Here is an 18,119-nt window from a genome sequence, read left to right on the forward strand (position 1 = left end):
TGCCCACTGCCAGTCCTGCAGCTCTTGCTGCCACCACTGTCCTGACACCGCTGTCCCAATGTCAGCACCGCTGCTGCCGCCACTGCTGCTGCCGCAACAGTCGTGGTCAAGGACTGACTGCTCGGTCCTTGTGGTGCTGTGCAACCACGGGGCTCTGGGACCTCTGTGACCTCAGAGCCTGCTGTCACCTCAGCCTGCTGTCACCCCACAGGCTGCTGTGACCTCATGGCCAGGGTGGAATTGTGTGGGGAGTGGGATCTGCCTTCTTCACTAGGGAGCTCATCCTGCCCTGCAGCTCTGTCCAAGGCCTATGACAGGGTCCCAGCCCAGCTGATCTCACAGGCTGGGGGATGAAGGGATGGAGAGCAGCCCTGCTGAGAAGGACTTGTGGCTGCTGCAAGGTGAGAGGCTGGACATGAGCCAGCCATGTGCCTCCAAAGGAGGGTGCCCAGCAGCTTGAAGGAGGTGATTCCACCACCCCTCTGCTCTGGTGTGAGCCCACCTGGAGTACTGCATCCACCTCTGGGTGCCCAGCACAGGAAGGACATGGTCCTGTTGGAGCTGGTCCAGAGGAGGGACAAAATGCTCTGAGGGCTGGAGCCCCTCTGCTTTGGAGACAGGCTGGGATAGCTGGGGGTGTTCAGCCTGGAAGAGAGAAGGCTCCACAGAGACCTGATTGCTCCCTTTCAGTACTTTAAGGGGGCTTGTAAAAAAGACAAGACAGAATTTTTAGTAAGGCCTGTTGTGAGAAGACTGAGGGGGAATGTTCTCAATCTAAAAGATGGTAGATACAGACTAGACATATGAAAGATCTTTTTTATACTGTGGGTTTTGAAACCCTGGCACAGGTTGCCCAGAGAGGTGGGCATCCATCCCTGCTGACATTCAAGCTCATGCTCTGAGCAACCTGATCTAAAGTTGTCCCTGCTCTCTGCAGGTCACTGCACTAGATGGCCTTTAAATGTCCCTTCCAAGCCAAGCCATTCTGTGCTCCTGTGCACCAGCAAAGCAGTGCTGGAATAATGCTGGGGTGATGATGCTGGCACCTGTGTTTTGGTAGTTGTGCCATTTAGCTGTTGGCCAAGAGAGGATTGATGGGCTGCACAGTGAAGTCTGCAAAGAACAGTGTGCTCAAGGAGAAACAGGAGTGGAACATGGCTTCCAGTTCAGATAAATGCCAGCATTTTGCTGCCCATTCCTTGTCAAGAAATAAAGGAATGTTCTGAAGATCCCTTCAGTGGTGGTGCACTATTGGCTGTATCAGTACTTGTGTTCTGTAAAACAGGTGAGTTGTTACAGCTTCTTGCCCCATTTATCACTGGAGAAAACCCAAATACTGCATTGCTCCATGTCTACTTTCTTCCAAGTAAAGGCAGATTTTGTTCATTCTTGAGTGGGACATATTCATCTGTTGACAAGCAAATTCTTCTTGCCATTCACACAATGTTGATTTGCTCTAATTGGATTGTAATTAAGACCTACCTCTCACTTTAATTAAGGTTGATGGATTGTGAGGCAAAGTGTTGCATAATTTTCCCTGAAGAGAGTTTTTCTCTAATTCAATGACATATGAAGACAGGTGTAGCCTACCATACTTGTGGCATTAGTCTCCCACTCTGTCCTTTTCTCTCACCCAAGGGGAGGATCGAGGTCTGCAGGTCTCATCTGTGCACAGAAAGAGTTAATATCTCACCCACACCTGCAGATGCTCATGACAGTTTCTGCTGGGCAGTGGCCGAAGCAGTCACAGTGATGGATTTCAGACCGTGCTGGGGCTGTGCCAAGATCTCAGGGAGCCCAGCCAGAACAGTCGTGGCTGTTCTGCCCTCATGGCTGGTCCCAGGCCCCTGCTCCCTTCAATTCCAGCTGCGGGCCGATGGCTTCCCCTCCCTGTGCCCGGCAGCCGCTGGGGCCGCGCGGGCCGTGGTGAAGGGGCCTGGCCCAGCCCAGAGCCGCTCCCGGGGCCTGGCGGAGCCCGGCTCGGTGCAGGCCAGGCTGGAGCAGGGCCGGCCTGACCAGCACCCAGTTAACTCTTCACAGCTGGAAACAACAGAGAGCTTTCCTGGCCTTGCCTGTCTTTAAAATGGGGATTTCACACAGGAGGATCCAGCTTCTAAATGGTTTCATAGGTTGTCAATTCTCAGAGCCAGCCAGCTATTGGTTTTGCTAAGCACAGAGGAAGCTCTTAGAAGCCCCCTCCTAGAAAAATCATTTGCATGGGTGGCTTCTTCACTCCTCACCAAATATCAACTAATACAAAACCACCACAGACATTCAGGCTGAAACAGGAAGCAATTCTGAAGCAATTGTTTTAAAGCAAAATCTGTTATTAAGCACAGAGATTGATGTCACTCACCCAGACCACTGGAGAGGGATAGTGACTCTGTCACCTCCCCCCTGGCCAGCCCATTCCAATTCCCAATCAGCCTTTCTGGGAAGAACTCCTTCCTATTGTCCAGCCTAAACCTGCCCTGGTGCAGCTTAAGGCTGTGTCTCCTTGTCCTGCCCTCCAGCAGATCCCCACTCACAGCCAGCTTGGTGTCATCTGCAATTTGTGAGTGCTGGACTCGACCCCCTCAGCCAGACCCTCAGTGAAGATATTAACCAGGACTGGGCCCAGCACAGATCCCTGGGGACACCACCAGGGACTGGACACCAGCTGGATGCAGCACCATCCCCACCACTCTCTGGGCCCGGCCTCCAGCCAGTTCTGCAGCCAGCAAAGAGTGCTCCTGTCCAAGCCGTGGGCTGCAGCTTTTCCAGGGAATGCTGTGGCTCTCCGTGTCCAAGGCCTTGCTGAAGTCCAGCTCGACACATCCAGAGCCTTTCCCGCACCCACCAGGCCGGTCAGCTGGTTATAAAAGGAGATCAGGTTGGTCAGGCAGGACCTGCCCCTCCTAAAGCCGCGCTGGCTGGGTCTGAGCCCTGGGCCATCCTGGAGGTGCCGTGTGATGGCACTCAAGGGGATCTGTTCCAAAACCTCACCAGGCACCGAGCTCAGGCTGACAGGCCTGCAGTTCCCCAGAGCCTCCTGCCAGCCCTTCTTGGGGATGGGCTCACACTGGCACCTCCAGTCCTCTGGGACCTCCCCAGTGAGCCAGGACTGATGAGGAGAAATGATGGAGAGCAGCTTGGGGAGCTCATCCACCAGCTCCCTCATCCCCCTAGCATGGATCCCATCTGATCCCATCCACCTGTGAGCATCTGAGTGGCTCAGCAGGTCTCTGACTGCTTCCTCCTGGATTACAGGGGGCTCTTCTGCTCCCTGTCCCCATCTACCAGCTCAGGAGAACACTTGTCCTGAGGAAAACCTGTCTTAATGTTGAAAAGGTGGTTTTATTTATTTAATGTTTATTAAATATTTAAAATTTTATGTTTATGTTTTATTAAATATTGAGGCAAAGAACGTGTTGAGTACCTCAGCCTTTTCCTCATCTTTGGTAACCATATCTCCCCTAAGGAATGGAGGTTGTCCATAGCCTTCCTTTCGCCATTAATGCATTTCTAAAAACATTTTTATTATCCTTCATAGAGGGATCCAGGTTAAGTTCTAATTGAGCTTTCACCTCTCTGCTTTTCTTTCTGCATGACCTAATGACATCCTTAAACATTTCCTGATTTCCCTGCCCCTCTGTCCAAAGGTGATTCATCCTCATATTTTCCTTGAGTTCCTCCAAAAGCTCCCTGCCCACTCAGGCCAATCATTTTCCTCACTAGCTCATTTTTCATCAGAGAAGTTCAGGCTGCTCCTGCTCCTTCAAGATTTCTTTCTTGAAGTGTGTCCATCCTTCCCAGAATGCTTTGATTTAAAAGGCTGTTGCCCTTAAAAAACTCAGTATCTGATTTGGTACTCCCCAAATCTGTATCCTTAATCAGCTGAAGTCTGCCCTTCCTAAGTCCAGTGTAGGAGTTTGGTTGATGCCGCTCCTTCTTTCACAGAATATTTCAAAACTCGATGATTTCATGGTCACTGTACCCCAGGCAGCCTCCAACCCCCACATCCCCCAGCAGCCCTTATCTGTTTGTGAGCAGCAGGAGACACAGCTTTCCTGGGCAGTGGCAAGAGAAGGAAACCTCCCCAAAGTGCAGCTTGGCAGGTTCAGCCTGGAGGGGAGGAGAAAGAAAAGTCCCTGCCAGGGTAGAATTTTGGTGCAGGAGGTGTCCCAGCGTGAGACTGGACCATGCCATGGCTGAGTGTGCCAGGAGCCGGCAGTCAGTGGGGCCCAGGGATGCTCCAAGGGACTTGGAGTTTTGCTTCTGACTCCTTGAGCAGCTTCTTCAACCTTCTCTCAATGCCTGAGGGTCCTGGACTCAGCCCCACATCCAGCCTGGGGTTCATTAAAATACAGAAAGCCTCGGGGGCTCTTTCTCTTCCTTCCATTGTCTTCAAGTCCAAGGCTTGTGCAGCTGCTTGGAGTCAGTTTGGAGTTCTGTTAAAGAGGAAGATTTGAAAATCCACCACTTTTTTTTTTCATTTAAATCAAGGCTGTATATTTTTTATTTTCTAGTTGAGAGAAGAGGTGACAGAAGCATTCCCCAAGTGATCTTGATGCTGAATGTCTCCTGAGGAGGTCTGGTCACAGAGAAGAATGAGCCCCTTGTGGGCTGCCCCTGTTTGGACAACCTGCTCCTCACCCCGAGCCTCAGCATGTCTGACATTGCCCACCTGGGACTGACATCCCAAAACATTGAAAACATTTATCTTTATGATTTTTCTTTATCATTAAAATCTAATTAATTTATAAAAATAAATATTTGATTTTTATAATAATATTGTTCTGTATTTTTATAACCTAACTTTTATATTTATATGAAAGAATTGATCCATTTTTAGCAACTAAAACCATTATTGGTCCTTGGTTCAAAATAACACAATTCCCTTCATTAATTAATTGATCAAAATTTCTCCCTCTTTATGCTAATTACTCCTATTTTTAGTCCTTTGATCATCTTTTTTAATAATTTTCTCAGACAGGGTAAAAGGGACCACTTTGGGGTCCACGGGGACTTTTCTGGGGAACATCTGGGGCAGTTTTGGGTCTGGGGAGGGAATTTAGAGAGAATTTGGGGGTCTGGAGGACACTTGGGGAGCCGGGTGGGCACTTGGAGGGGCACTTAGGGATTCTGTGGGACAATTCGGGAGCCGGGGAAGCACTTGGGGGTCCAGGGGGGCACTTGGAGGTCAGGGAGGGGAATCTGGGGGCCCTTCGGGGTCCGGGCGGGCACTTGGGGAGCTGTAACAGGGAATCTATGGGCCGCGAGGGGTGATGGGAGTTGTAGGCGCCGGTATAATACGGTTTAATGGAGCCGCGGAGCATCACGGGAGTTGAAGGCGCAGCTCCAATGGGTTCCGGTGAGGCGCGGGGCATGACGGGAGATGCAGTCCCGGCTGGAATAGCGCTCTATGGGCGCCGCGGAGCATGATGGGAGCTGTAGTCCCGGAAGTGGCTCGGAAGGCGCGTTCGGCGGTGTGGGGAAGCGCTTGGAGAAAACTTTTGCGTCCGAGCCGTGCTGCAGGTCCTGGGGCGAATGTATACGGCTCGGGAGCACTTGGGGGGAACCTGGGGAGCTGTAACCGGGCTCTTTAGGGCGCGGGGTACGGCAGGAGGTTTGGGCGCGGAACTGTGTTGTGGGATGATGGGAGATGAATTCCCAGGAGTGGCTGGAAGGGGAATCTGTGGGGTTGGGAGCATTCGGGGGTCCAGAGACGCTTTGGGGAGTCCCGAACGGGCGCTGAGGGGGCACTCGGGGATCCTGGAGGGTCTGGGGGACACATGGGACCTAGGGGGGGTGATGCCGGGGTTCTGGGGAGCGCAGGGCATATTCCCAGTCCTTCCCAATTCCTTCCAGCATGATCCCATTTGCTCTCAGCCACTCCCGTCAGCGTCAGCATGATCCCATTCACTCCCAGTATATCACATTTGCCCGCAACCTGGTCTCAGTTGCCCCCTGGAGGCTCCTACTCACTGCCAGTATCATCCCAGTCTGATCCCAGTATGATTCCAGTCTCCCTCAGTGTGATTGCAATCTCTCCTGGCATGGGCCCAGCTGCTCCCAGTATGATCCCAGTATGATCCCAGTATGATGTCAGTACACCCTCAGTAGAATCTCAGCCACTGCCAGGATGATCCCAGTACAAACCAGTCCCTGCCAGTGCTGCCACTCCTGGGATCCCCCAGCCCTCTCTGTGTTTCCCCCTCCCGCATCTCCCCAGAGGAGCCCCAAGGGCTGGCAGTCCCCAGCCAGGGTCCCCAGCCAGCCCCAGGTTGGATCTGCAGCCCCCAATTTTCCCAGTTTCCCTCTCCTTTTCCCCGGGCCGGGTTCCCCCCGTCCCCAGCGGGTGGGAGCAGCGGAGAGCCCCGCGCTGCCCATCCCGACCTGTCCCGGCTCCATCCCCGCTCCTGCCGTGGGCTGTGAGGGGTTCGGGAACGGGGCACCGAGGGTGTCACTGCTCCTGGGGGAGGAGGAGGAGGGATGGAAGAGGAGGGATGAAGAAGGAGAGTGAGAAGGGATGGAAGTAGGAGAAGGCGCTGGCGTTAGGGAGGAGAAGGAGGAAGGATGGAAGGGGAGGAGAGGGAGGAAGATGTTGTAAATACTCCACAAACCCCTTCATTCTTGTCCCCCATGGGGATGTGTCGGCCCTTCTCAGAACACGGGCGGGAAGGGGTCTCAAAATATATCCAACATGGACCTAAGGTATTTTAGACAAAGAAGGCTCAGACTTACGAGACGTGGTCCTGGGTTTATTGTATGTGGATCGCCTGGGACAAGAAAGAGGCTGAGATTCCTCGGGTGCTCTCTTAAACTTGGGGGAGGGGGTGGCCAGGGGATACAGGGGGGTTACAGCCAATGGGATAGGGAAAAGAAAAGGGAGGTTAGGTAGGGACTGACCTTATACAACACCAAGGGTGAGTTCTTCCCCTGGGACATACCATAATTTTTTAAATGCACTTCAACAGGAAGAGGAGGGACAAAGGAGGATCAGGGAAAGGAGAAGGAACCAAGAGGTCAAGAACTCCCTGAATTCACAGTCCCCCACCTGTGGGATCATCACCCCCCATCCCACAGGTGCCCCGAGAGGGGGAGCTCAGCCCAGATCTCCTGGGGGGTCCCTGGGTTGGATTTTTTTGGGGGGGATATTTAAGAATTAAGGACTGCAAAGCTGAGCAGAAAATGCCCCTTGGGGCGACACTGGGGGGTCCCAGCATTCCTAAGTGGGGAGATGGAAATGAGGGGAACTTTTCAGATTCCTGGCACTCCCAGCAGCCTGGGGAGGACAGGGATTGAGTAGACAGAGGAACACCAATACAAGCGTGACCCCCAGCAGCTGGGACAGGGGGGAACCCCTGAACACCAAAGGGGAGAGACCAGAGATGGGGAACTCCTGGGAGGAATTTTCACGGCTGAATCTTGGTGTTTGGGAGGTTTTTATGGATAGCTTGGAATTTCTAGAGATGGACGTGGGCAGGAGGAACCCCCTAATCCAATGTGCTCATGAATTGTATTTTTCCCCAAACCAGGATTTCCCATTCCCAAACCTTGTCCAGATGGAGAGGAAGGCTGTGAGGAAGAGGAAGATACCCCAGGACACCCAGGCAGGTGAGGAGGAAGTCAGTGCCCCTTTCCCCCTCTCTCCTGCTCCATCTCCCAGCCCAGCCTGGCCCCCGGCTGCAGGACAACCCCGCTGCCGACGCCGTCCTGCCGGGGACGCACTGGGGGGATCTCCTTCCCCTTCCCTCTGGCATGGAGGCAAATCCCATCCTCTCCTTGTCCTTCCTCCCCCAGACAAGGAGCTGAGGATGGAGACCAGGGAGGACAAATCCCCACATCAGAACCTCGTGGAAGAGGCCGTTTTGAGCGGCTCTACAGTGCAGGAATCCAACAGGAAGGAAAAGCTTCAGAGATCCCACAGGAGGAGCAGTTCCTCACCCATCCCAGGGTGCTCTGAGGAGGAAAGACCCACCCTGTGCCGGGAAGGCGGCCAGAGATCCAGCCGGGGCTCTGAGCTGGTGGTCCATGAGCAGCTTCAGGATGGGGAGAAGCCCTACAAGTGCTTGGAGTGTGGGAAGAGCTTCAGCCAGAGCACCAAACTGATCTGCCACCAGATGATCCACACTGGGGAATGGCCCTACGAGTGTGGGGAATGTGGGAAGGGCTTCAGCTTCAGCTCTGAACTCATCGTCCACCGGCGCATCCACACTGGGGAGAGGCCCTACGAGTGTCCTGAGTGTGGGAAGAGGTTTCGGATCAGCTCCCATCTCCTCGTGCACCAGCGGATTCACACGGATGAGAGACCCTTCCGCTGCCCTGACTGTGGAGAGGGCTTCAAGTACAACTCCACCCTCATCACCCACCGGCGCATCCACACTGGGGAGAGGCCCTACGAGTGTGGGGAATGTGGGAAGAGCTTCACCTGGAGCTCCAGCCTGATCTTCCACCAGAGGACTCACACTGGGCAACGGCCCTATGAATGTGGGGAATGTGGGATGACCTTCAACCAGAGATCAAAACTGACCATCCACCAGATGATTCACACAGGGGAGAGGCCCTATGAGTGTCCCAAGTGTGGGAAGAGGTTTCAGACCAGCTCCCATCTCCTCCAGCACCAGCGGTTTCACACGGATGAGAGGCCCTTCCGCTGCCCTGACTGCAGGAAGGGCTTCAAGCACAACTCCACCCTCATCAGGCACCGGCGCATCCACACTGGGGAGAGGCCCTACGAGTGTCCCCAGTGTGGGAAGAGCTTCACCCAGAGCTCTACCTTGACCCGACACCAACGGAGGCACCGGTAAGGGAAGCCCTGTGAGTGCCCCAAGTGCAGGAAGAGCTTTGTGCACTGCTCCAGCTCCATCCCCCATCAGAGGACCCACGCGGTCCTGCGCGGAGCCCTGATGACCCACGTTCCCAGTGATCTGCATTGGGAACACACTGGGCTGGTGGTCATTTTATTTTGGTTCTATCTTTTGATTAATCTTCATCCCTTTAAAACAGACAAAATTGGGGTAAAAGTCTACAAATTCGTCAAAGGCATCTAAAGCCTCACTTTTCACTAGTGCTTTAAGGGAATCTGGGATTCAAGGAGATACTTGGGAGGACTTGGGGATTGTGGGGGTATCTGTTGTAGTTTTCTCCATCTCTTGGCACTCAAAGAGATGAGAGGGTTCAATCTGTATCCTCAAAACCACTCAATGCCACTGGAAAGTACTCATTCCCACCCAGAATTCCTGGATTCCACAGCTCCTCAGGGTGTGATGCCTCAAGTTTTAGCTTTCACATCTTTCATATTCTGCACTGCCTAGGTTTGTAGCTTTGAACTTCCTATTAAGTGTTAGTGAGCTCTCTTCACAGAGTAGGTAGACAAAACAATTCCTTTTCTAGCTTGATACCAAGGACAGTTGTTAGAAGTTTCAAGCCCAAAAGCATAAACAAGGGTGGACTGAAGAGAGAAAACAAGAAGAATGGGACTTGATCATCTGAAGCTGTAACTGGACAATGAACCCAAATATGCAGATGAACCTAAACTTCTAAAAATGTGAGACCTTGTGATCACTTGTCCATTTTTGTGACCATTTCTTGTTCATCCTGGGTGTAGCCCTGGCCAGGTTCTTGTACTGCCCAAGGTGTATCCTTTAAGGCCTTTTAATAAACTTTATTTTTAACTCTGTCCAGCCTCTGTTCTAGGTCAGCCTTCTGAAGGCATCAGGTGGAATGGGGTTGGAAGGGGACTGGGTAAAGTGGGATGCAAATCAGGGGAGGGGTGAAATGAGAATTGGGTGGGGCAGGATGGGTGTGATAGAGTTTGGGAGGTGTGAAATGGGGGAAATAGGGCTTGGGAAGGGGTCTTGATGTTCAGCAGGGATGGGATGGGTTGGCCTTGGGATTGGGGAGGTGGGGTGGGGTCTGGAATGAGACAGCCGAACTTTGGGGATGATGAATGGATGGAGAGCCCATTACTGAGTGAGTTTTTGTGTGAGGTGCCCCTGCCCAGGGAGGCAAAGATTTAGTTTCAAATGAACATTGTTAAAGTGAGAGATGTGGGCAAGAGGGAATTCCATCCCTCTGCCTCAGAGGTTGGGCCCTGAGAGCCCAGGAAGAAACTCCACCCTGGACCCCTCGTGGGGAGGCGGCCCAGGGATTTCTGATTGGGTTTGGGCCCCTGGGGTTTCTCCCTTGCTGTGTTCCCAGTGGTCCCTGAGCTTGAACTCCACCCTGGTTCTCAAACCCCATCTCCCTGCCTCTGTTTGGGGCTGTCTCTGGATCTGAGTTTGTTCCTGAGCTGAATAAATGTTTTCCTGAGCAGAATCCCATCTCGTTGGTGTCCCATGCCTGTTCCTGGTAACTGTGGCCTCCCTGGACATGATCCTGCGGCCCCAGAACGCAAGACCCCGCAAAATCAAGACCCCACCCCAGACCTCAAAAAATCCCAAAATTCCCATAATTTTGCCCAAATCCCCCCAAATTCCCTTAATTTTTCTAAAATGGCCCTTCTGTCCCCCTCCAGGACCAGGTGCCTTCGCTGGATCTCGAGGACACCCCCAGGAATTTGGAGGGGGTCTCTCCTCCCCTGCCACCCTCAAAAACCCACAGCTTTTGGGAAAAAAAATTTCCCCAAATCCCTTGGATTCAAGGGGGAATTCCCCATTTTTGACACATTTTTTGGGGGTTCCTCCCCAAATTTTTCAGGTTTTTTGCCTTTTTGCCATTTATTTAATGGTTTTAGCATTTTTCAAAATGAGCTTTTTTGTGGTGGTTCCCCCAATATTTTTAGCGGTCCCTCAATTTTTTTCTGAGGGTTCGACCCCTCCCGCAATTTTACCTTCATTCCCCTCCCCCCAAATTGGGGTGAGGGTGTCTTTTTTTTTTCTGTTCTTTTTCTTTTTTACCTTTTTCCCTTTTTTTTTTTTTCTTTTTTCCTCTTTTTTATTTATGTGCACTTAATTTGGGGGGGCTGAGGGGCAGGAATTTTGAGGAGCTGTTGCCTGGGGGCTGCTGGAAAAGTTGGGAAGACCCCCTCTCTCCAAAAGAATGTGAAAAATTCTGAGATTTCTGGGATTTCCCCCCCTACACCCCTGCCCAAGGTGTGAAAAATGTGAAATAAAAAAATATACATTCTCAGCTTTTTTGTTTATTCTTGGGGAGGGAGTTGTGATTTTGGGGGGGGGTTTGAAGAGGGGTTGGTATTTTTTTGGGAGGTTCTCCCAGTTTTTGGGGGGAATTTGGGAGGAATTTGGGGGTTTGGAGGGAAATTTGGGGTTTTGGGGGTAAACTTGGGGGGTCCTGGGAGGAATTTTGGGGTTTTAGGGCAGGAATTTTAGGATTTTTTTGTAACATTTGGGTGCTTGGGGGAGAAATTTGGGGTTTTGGGGAGAACTCTGGGTTTTTTAGGGGGAGGATTCGGGGTTTTGGGGAAAAAAAACTGGGTTTGGGGGGGGGAAATTTGGGGGTTTTGGGGGGGGAATTTGGAGTCCAGAGGGGAATTTTGGGGAGAGGGGATTTGGTTGTTTAGAAGCACCCCCTGTATTTTTGGGGAGGAATTTGGTAGTCTTGGGGGAGGAATTTTGGCAAATAGGGGTGTAATTTGAGGGTCTTGGGGGGGGGGATTTGGGATTTTGGGAGGATTTGGTGGTTTTGGGCAAAAATCTGTGGAGTGGGGAGAATTTTGGGGGTTTTGAGAAATTTGGGGGTTTTGGGGAAAAATTTGGGATTTTTGGGGGAAAAATTTGGGATTTTTGGGGGGAAATTTGGAGCTTTGTGAGGAGATTTTGAGTCTTGGGATGATTTGGGACTTTGGGGGGAGTATGGGGGTTTTCTGTTTTTTTGGGGGGATTTGTGAGGAATTTTGGGATTTTTGGGGAGGAATTTGGTGGTTTTGGGGGGAAATTCTGGGGTCCCAGAGGGTGTTCTGATTGTGGGAAGGGGATTTGGGGAGAATTTTTTGGGTTTTGGGGGAATTTCCATTGATGGGGATGGGTCCTGATCCCATTGAGAAGGGGCATTTTGGGGAGGCATCCTGAATTTGGGGAGGGGTCTCAGGGGGGATTCCCGATTTTAGGGGAGGGTTTGGAGTGGATTTGGGGGGATTTTCCAGCGATGGGGAGGCATCTCAGGGGTGGGATTTGGGGAGGGGTCTCATCAGGGCACCATCCTGAGCTGGAAGCGGGGGGGGATGTTGGGAGTGGAATCTGGGGAGGATCTCGGGGGAGATTTTCCAGCCATGGGGAAGGGTCCCGATCCTGGGGCAGTTCCTGAATTTGGGGAGCAGTCTGGAATTTGGGGGGGTCTCATTGGGGCAGCAGGAGGGGCTGGAAGCGGGGCACGATGTTGGCAAAGCCGCTCTCCAGGGGGGCCGTGGGCAGCTCCTCGGGGGGTGCCGGGGGTCGCGGCCGCAGGCGCTGCAGCAGCGAGGTCAGGAACAGGAACAGCTCTGCCCGCGCCAGCGCCTCCCCCAGGCACAGCCACTGCCCTGTGGGGAGGGGGCGTCAGCACCGCCCCACCCCAAAGGGTCGGGGGTCCCAAAAGGGCTGGGGTCTCTAGAGGGGCTGGGGTCCCAAAAGGGTCAGGGGTCCCAAAAGGGGCTGGGGGTTTAAGGGGTTGGGGATCCCAAAAGGGCCTGGGGGATTCTAAAAAGTCTGGGGACTCTGGGGGCTACGGGATCCCAAAAGGGTCTGGGGTCCCAAAAGGGTCTGGACTACCCCAAAAACAGACTGGGGGGTCCCTGAAGGGTCTGGGAGCTTTGGGATTGGGGTCCAAAAATGGTCTGGGGATTTCAGGGGTGGGGGTCCCAAATGGGTCTGGGGTCCCCACCCCGAGGAATTTTGAGATTCCAAAAGAATTTAGGGCCCCACCCCAAAGGAATTTGGGGATTTTTGGGATTCCAGAAGGATTTAGGGCCCCACCCCAAGGATTTATGGGATTTTTGGGGTGCCCACTGGCCGAGAAGGGCACAAAGGATTCGTTGCGCTGGAACTGACCCTGCTCGTCCAGGAAGTTCCCAGGGTCAAATTTTGGGGATTTTTGAAGGATTTGGGGTTGTATAGGACTGGGCTCAGCAGGGGGTAAATGTCTGTGTCCTGTGGGGTCAGGTGTGGGGCCAGAAGGGTCATTTGGGGTCAGGTGAGGGGTCAGAGTTGTCCTTTAGAGTAATTTGAGGTTATTTGTGGTAATTTGGGGTCATTTGAGTCATTTGGGGTTACTAGGGTGTAAGAGACAGTCTGAAGTTACCCTCATCTGCCTCACAACCATTGCAAGAACAGAGACCGAGACCCTGAAGACCCCAAGGGACTTTGTGCAGGGGTTCTGGCCTGGTTGAGGTGGAAGCTTTCCAGGTGATGGTTTGCAGGTGTGCTTGTTGTGCTGTCAAGGTACACTGCCTTCATTCCTGCTGCTGAGCAGGGACTTGTAAGGAGCGGCCTGTTCTGTACCTTACACCTGCTTCCCAGAGCAAGGGGGCTCATCACAATAGCCGAGGAATTTCCCCACCTCTTGGCCAGCTGCCCCTTGCTTTGAAACTGACTGTAAAAATGACTTTTCCAAGTTACTTTCTTCAAGAGAGATCTCCCCATGGAAGAAGACACTGGCGACCCTGCCTTGTCCATTGGTAGCTATAACCCCCCCTTTTTTCTTTTTGCATTTTGCCTCTTTATCCCTCTCTCCATCTCTCTCTCTCTCTCTCATCTATCACATAACCCCTGTTGCTGGCACTAAAATAAAGATGCATTAGTGCTGTTGTGATTTAAACTGAAATCCCCTGGTGTCCTTTTTGCACTCTGAGATCAAACGAACCTCTCACAACTTCCACTTGTGTTAGGGGATTGTGACACTCAGGAGCGGGGTGACCCAAGGTGTGGCTTAGAGCAAATGCTCCACAGCACAAGGATATTGGTAGGCACATGGTGGAGACAAGGATGAGGAGGAGACCTCCAGTATGGGTTCCAAAGGCTTTTACTCGGCAAAAATACATACTCTGCTCAGTTTTGGGAGCTTGTCTTACAGCAGCTAGAGAAACTTGCTTTAAGCAAAAAGGTGAGGAAAACTAGAATGGACTCCTTTCAAAACCCAGTTGAAATTTTGCAAAAACAATTAGATGAAGAAAGGAATGAGATCCATCTCTTGCCAGTGGCCCAAAGAGAGGAATGGGTTAAAAATTCAAAGAATGCTTATTCACCAAAGAAACAGTGGAGAGGGAAACCCTTCTCATTAATCAAATTTACCCTCAAAAAGAACTAACTGATGAAAAATTGTGGCGAGCACTGCTGTCCTAGCTTGAAACCTTTAATTAAAACAGAATATAATCATAACAATGATGAAGATCTTGATTTGCATACAACCACTAAAAAAATCCCGTACACTGCTGCTGAATTGGCTGAGCTGAAAAAGGAGCACGGGCGTCTCCCTCACGAGTCAGAGACAGAACACATACTGCATCTCTCACCGGAGGAGATCAGATTTGACTGACAGAACAAGAAGCCAGTGGGTACTGGGGACATGGGGTCTTCTCAACAGCAGGAGACAGATGTAACCCGTGGTCCCTAACTCAGCACGCAGCTCATTGGGCAGCAGGGCTTAATCCATTGGAAAGGGGAGACCCTGGAGCTATAGTTGGTACTCCTGACCAACTACTGCAAGACATGCACAAAGCTGCCTGCTTGCAAATGATACATGACATAAAATTAACTACTGGCTATGAATCACCAATGCAATTACCTGTGAAATGATGACCCCTTTAATTTGAGCCCTTCCAGAATCACATAAACCTACAGCAATTCTCCTTCAAAAAACCATAGCAGCTATAACTCCTGTTGTTGGCACTAAAATAAAAGTGCACTATTGCTGTGATTTAAGCTGAAATCCCTTTGTGTCCTTTTGCACTGTGAGATCAAACGAATTTCTCATGACTCCTGCCTGTGTTAGCGGATCATGACAGAGCCCTCAGCAATCCAGGCAGCAACACAGGCAGCAGGACACAGAGGGCACTTCCTGGCTGGGACAGGGCTTGTGGCTTCAGCAGAACCACCAAAGGCCAAGGGGCTTCTGGCCATTTTCCCTGCACCACTGCATGCCTGGGCAGCTTGCAGGACACAAGCCCCCTTTTCCCCCTCTTCCCCTATGCCCCACACACCCTGGGCAGCAAAAGAAAGCTCCTGGGAGTCTGTCTATTATAACATATCCTATATTATTTACATACTAAAGCAAAACAAAAAAGAAAAGAACAATCTTGAAGGAAAAAAAGTCCCTGCTGTCTGCTCATGTGGCCCCAGCAGACACAGCCTCCCAGATCAGCTCTCTGCAGAGCTCCAGCAGCGCAGCCAGCTGAGGCCCGACAGACGAGGCCGTGACCTCCATGCCCTGCGGAGCTGATCTCGCAGCCTCTGGAAGGTGGAGATCGGAGCGTGGTCTCCTGCCCTGAGAAGGCACAAAGTCTGAAGTGCCAGGCTTCCAACCTCCAGGCTGCTGTCACATGCTGTGTCTTCAAGGGCTGGAAGAGAGACGAACAGAGCCACGGTCAGATCCCAGACCTGCGGGGGCTCACGGAGAGCCCCCTGCCAGGGCCATCCCAGCCGGCTCTTGCCATGGCCAGCAGGGAGCAGGGACCGAGGGGATCAGCCCGAAGCTGCGGCCACGAATGCCCCACGTGTCCCTGAAATCTCGGTGTGCTCTGCCCACACCGCCCCTCATCCACACAGGGAGCAGAGCCCTCCACAGCCAGGCCAGGGCTTGCAGCTCCCCCCGACAGCCCCGCTGACAGCCCGCTGCCCTCACTCACCCTCACAAATGAGCAGCATCTCTTTCTTCTGCCCCCTCAGGTGCTCCCCGGCCATCCCTGGGAACACAGAGCCTGTCAGGGCCCCGGCGGCACAGCTCCCTGCCAGCGGCGCTGCCAGCCCTGTGGCCACACGCCCTCCCGCCCCGGCAGGGCTCAGCCCGGGCCCTTGCCGCATCCTGACTCAGCCCAAGGGCACGGCTGCCAGAGGCCGGCAGCAGCCCCGAGGGCAGCCGGGGCTCCAGGGCGCCGGGCCCGGGTGCCGCTGCCGGGGCAGCAGCCGGGGCCGGGGCCGAGCTGCGGCGGGGCGGGGAGGGAGCCCGGGTTCGTGGCTCACCGATGAACCTGATGGCCGCCTCTCGCAGGGGCTCCTGTGGGCTCTGCAGGTACGGCAGGGCCCGGCGCAGCTGCTCGGCCGCTCGCTTCCTGTCCTGTGCCAGCTGCAGAGAGCGGCAGGAGGGAAGGGTTGGTGTGGGCTCTGCCCCTCGGCCGGGCACTGCCTGCGGCCAGCCCCGGCCTCCCGTGCCCGCCCAGCCCTGAGGCCCGGCCAGCAGCCGCTGGCGTTAGGCTCTGGAGGGGGCAGAGGGCCGGCTGCTGCCCGGGGAGCCGCGGTGCCGCCCTGCCCGACAGGCCAGCTGGGCCGGGGCTCCATGGGCACCCGGCTCGGGGCCACAGGAGCCTGGAGAAGAAGCCGTGCTGCTCCCGGGTGCAGCACCGGGCAGGGGCGCAGCTGCCAGCCCCACACACTGGGCACCGGGGACAGGGAGCTTCTCCAGGCTGAGGCTGGGCCGTCCAGGCCGTCCTTACCAGGCCTTCGCTGAACTTCCAGAGTTTCTTATCCAGCTGCAGCATCTGTTCAATATCTCTCCTCTTCAGGAATCTGGCTGAAGAATGCAGCGTTTCCTGGGACACCTGGGAGCAGCAGAGACTGGAGATGGCCCCACAAGCCCAGGCACAGGACCCGCATTCGTGTGCCAAGGCCTGGAGGTGCCAGGGCAGGAGGCAGCCGAGCCCTCTCCCAGGGTGCCACCGGCAGCCCAGGTGTCCTCACCTCTGCCACATGCTGGTTCTGCTCATGGCAGTGGAAGAAGAGTGGGAGCAGGCTCTGGCACACGTATGACTTCAGGGCCTTTCTTCCCTCTTCCATTAATAAATCTATCATATTTTTAAATACAAACATGGAGCACAGCTGCACCTGGCTATCATCCTGTATGAAAGGAAGGAAAAAAGACTTCAGCACTGGGTGCTTCGGGCCCCCTCCAGTCTGGCCTGTGAATACACAGGGCACAAAGTGTCTGGGCAGCACCCAGTGGCCGTGGCTGAGGGCACAGAACCTTACATTGTCAAACAGTGGCAGGAGCACCTCAGCCAGCTGCCGGGCTATGGGGATGGCTATCGGGGCACTATTATACAGGAACAAATATTTGAGTAGAACCATGGTCATCCTGACCACGTCACTATCATTTTCCTGCAGGAGCTCCAGCAGGTTTTCAGTCAGGCTCCACATTTTCTTGGCCTGTGGGGAAGAGAAGTCTGTGAAACCCCACCCTGCTGCTGCAGGGCCCAGAGGCCAAAGGCTGGTCCTAAAGCACTCAGGCAGCTGAGCCAGGAGGCAGGAAAGCTGGGAGCAGCTGCCTCAATGTCTGAAGCTCAGCTAAGCCCAGGGACTGCGTTCCCCATCCCTACGCTGCCCGCATGGCTTCAGCCACTGCCCCCTTCTCACCATCAGGGGATTCTTGCCAAGCACTAGGAGGCCTCTGAGTGCCAAGCGTTGCCTCTCCCTGCACTCGCTCTGCAGATGGTTTGACAGGATGTCCAGGATGCTGTCACTGCATTCAGTCAAGTCCAGGCACTCCAGGACCTGAAAGGCACAGGGCAGTGACAGGGGAGCTGGCTGGCAGGAGGCCAGAACCACACAGAGCTGGGCCCTGGCAGCAGCACAGAGCACGGGCAGTGAAATCCCAGGCAGCTGCAGCTGTGAGAGGGCAGAGAGCTGGAAAGCAGCTGGCCTTCAGGCTCACCTCTACAAGGAATGCCAGGGCAGCAAAATCCCAGAATGGCATCTCTTTGCTGAGCAGGCTGAGCAGGTAGAATGCTACCCCAGAACACAAGTGTACGGATGAAGAGCACATTTCTCTGAATGGAGGAAAAAGGAAGCAAAACTCTGAGCCAGTGGCAGCAAAGCTCTCCCAGGAATGACTCACAGAGGGCTGATCTTTCCCCACCAGCTTCCAAGGGGACATGGGCCCTTGGGGAGGTGGCTGCTCCTGGGCACCCTCCTCTCCCAGCCTTTTGAAGTCTCCTTGGTTGTTCCTTGGTGCCCACAACCACTGGGATGGTGTGGGGCACCTGGACACAC

General features: G+C 53.7%; 2 pseudogenes; one reads left to right on the plus strand and one right to left on the minus strand.

The window, feature by feature from the left end:
- Nucleotides 1-18,119, plus strand: part of LOC131586333 (uncharacterized) — a 705,318-nt pseudogene that overhangs the window by 528,554 nt on the left and 158,645 nt on the right.
- LOC131586228 (zinc finger protein 345-like) overlaps nt 12,133-18,119 on the minus strand; it is a 70,240-nt pseudogene continuing 64,253 nt past the window's right edge.

Source organism: Poecile atricapillus, chromosome 19 (assembly GCF_030490865.1).
Source record: "Poecile atricapillus isolate bPoeAtr1 chromosome 19, bPoeAtr1.hap1, whole genome shotgun sequence".
NCBI lineage: Eukaryota > Metazoa > Chordata > Aves > Passeriformes > Paridae > Poecile > Poecile atricapillus.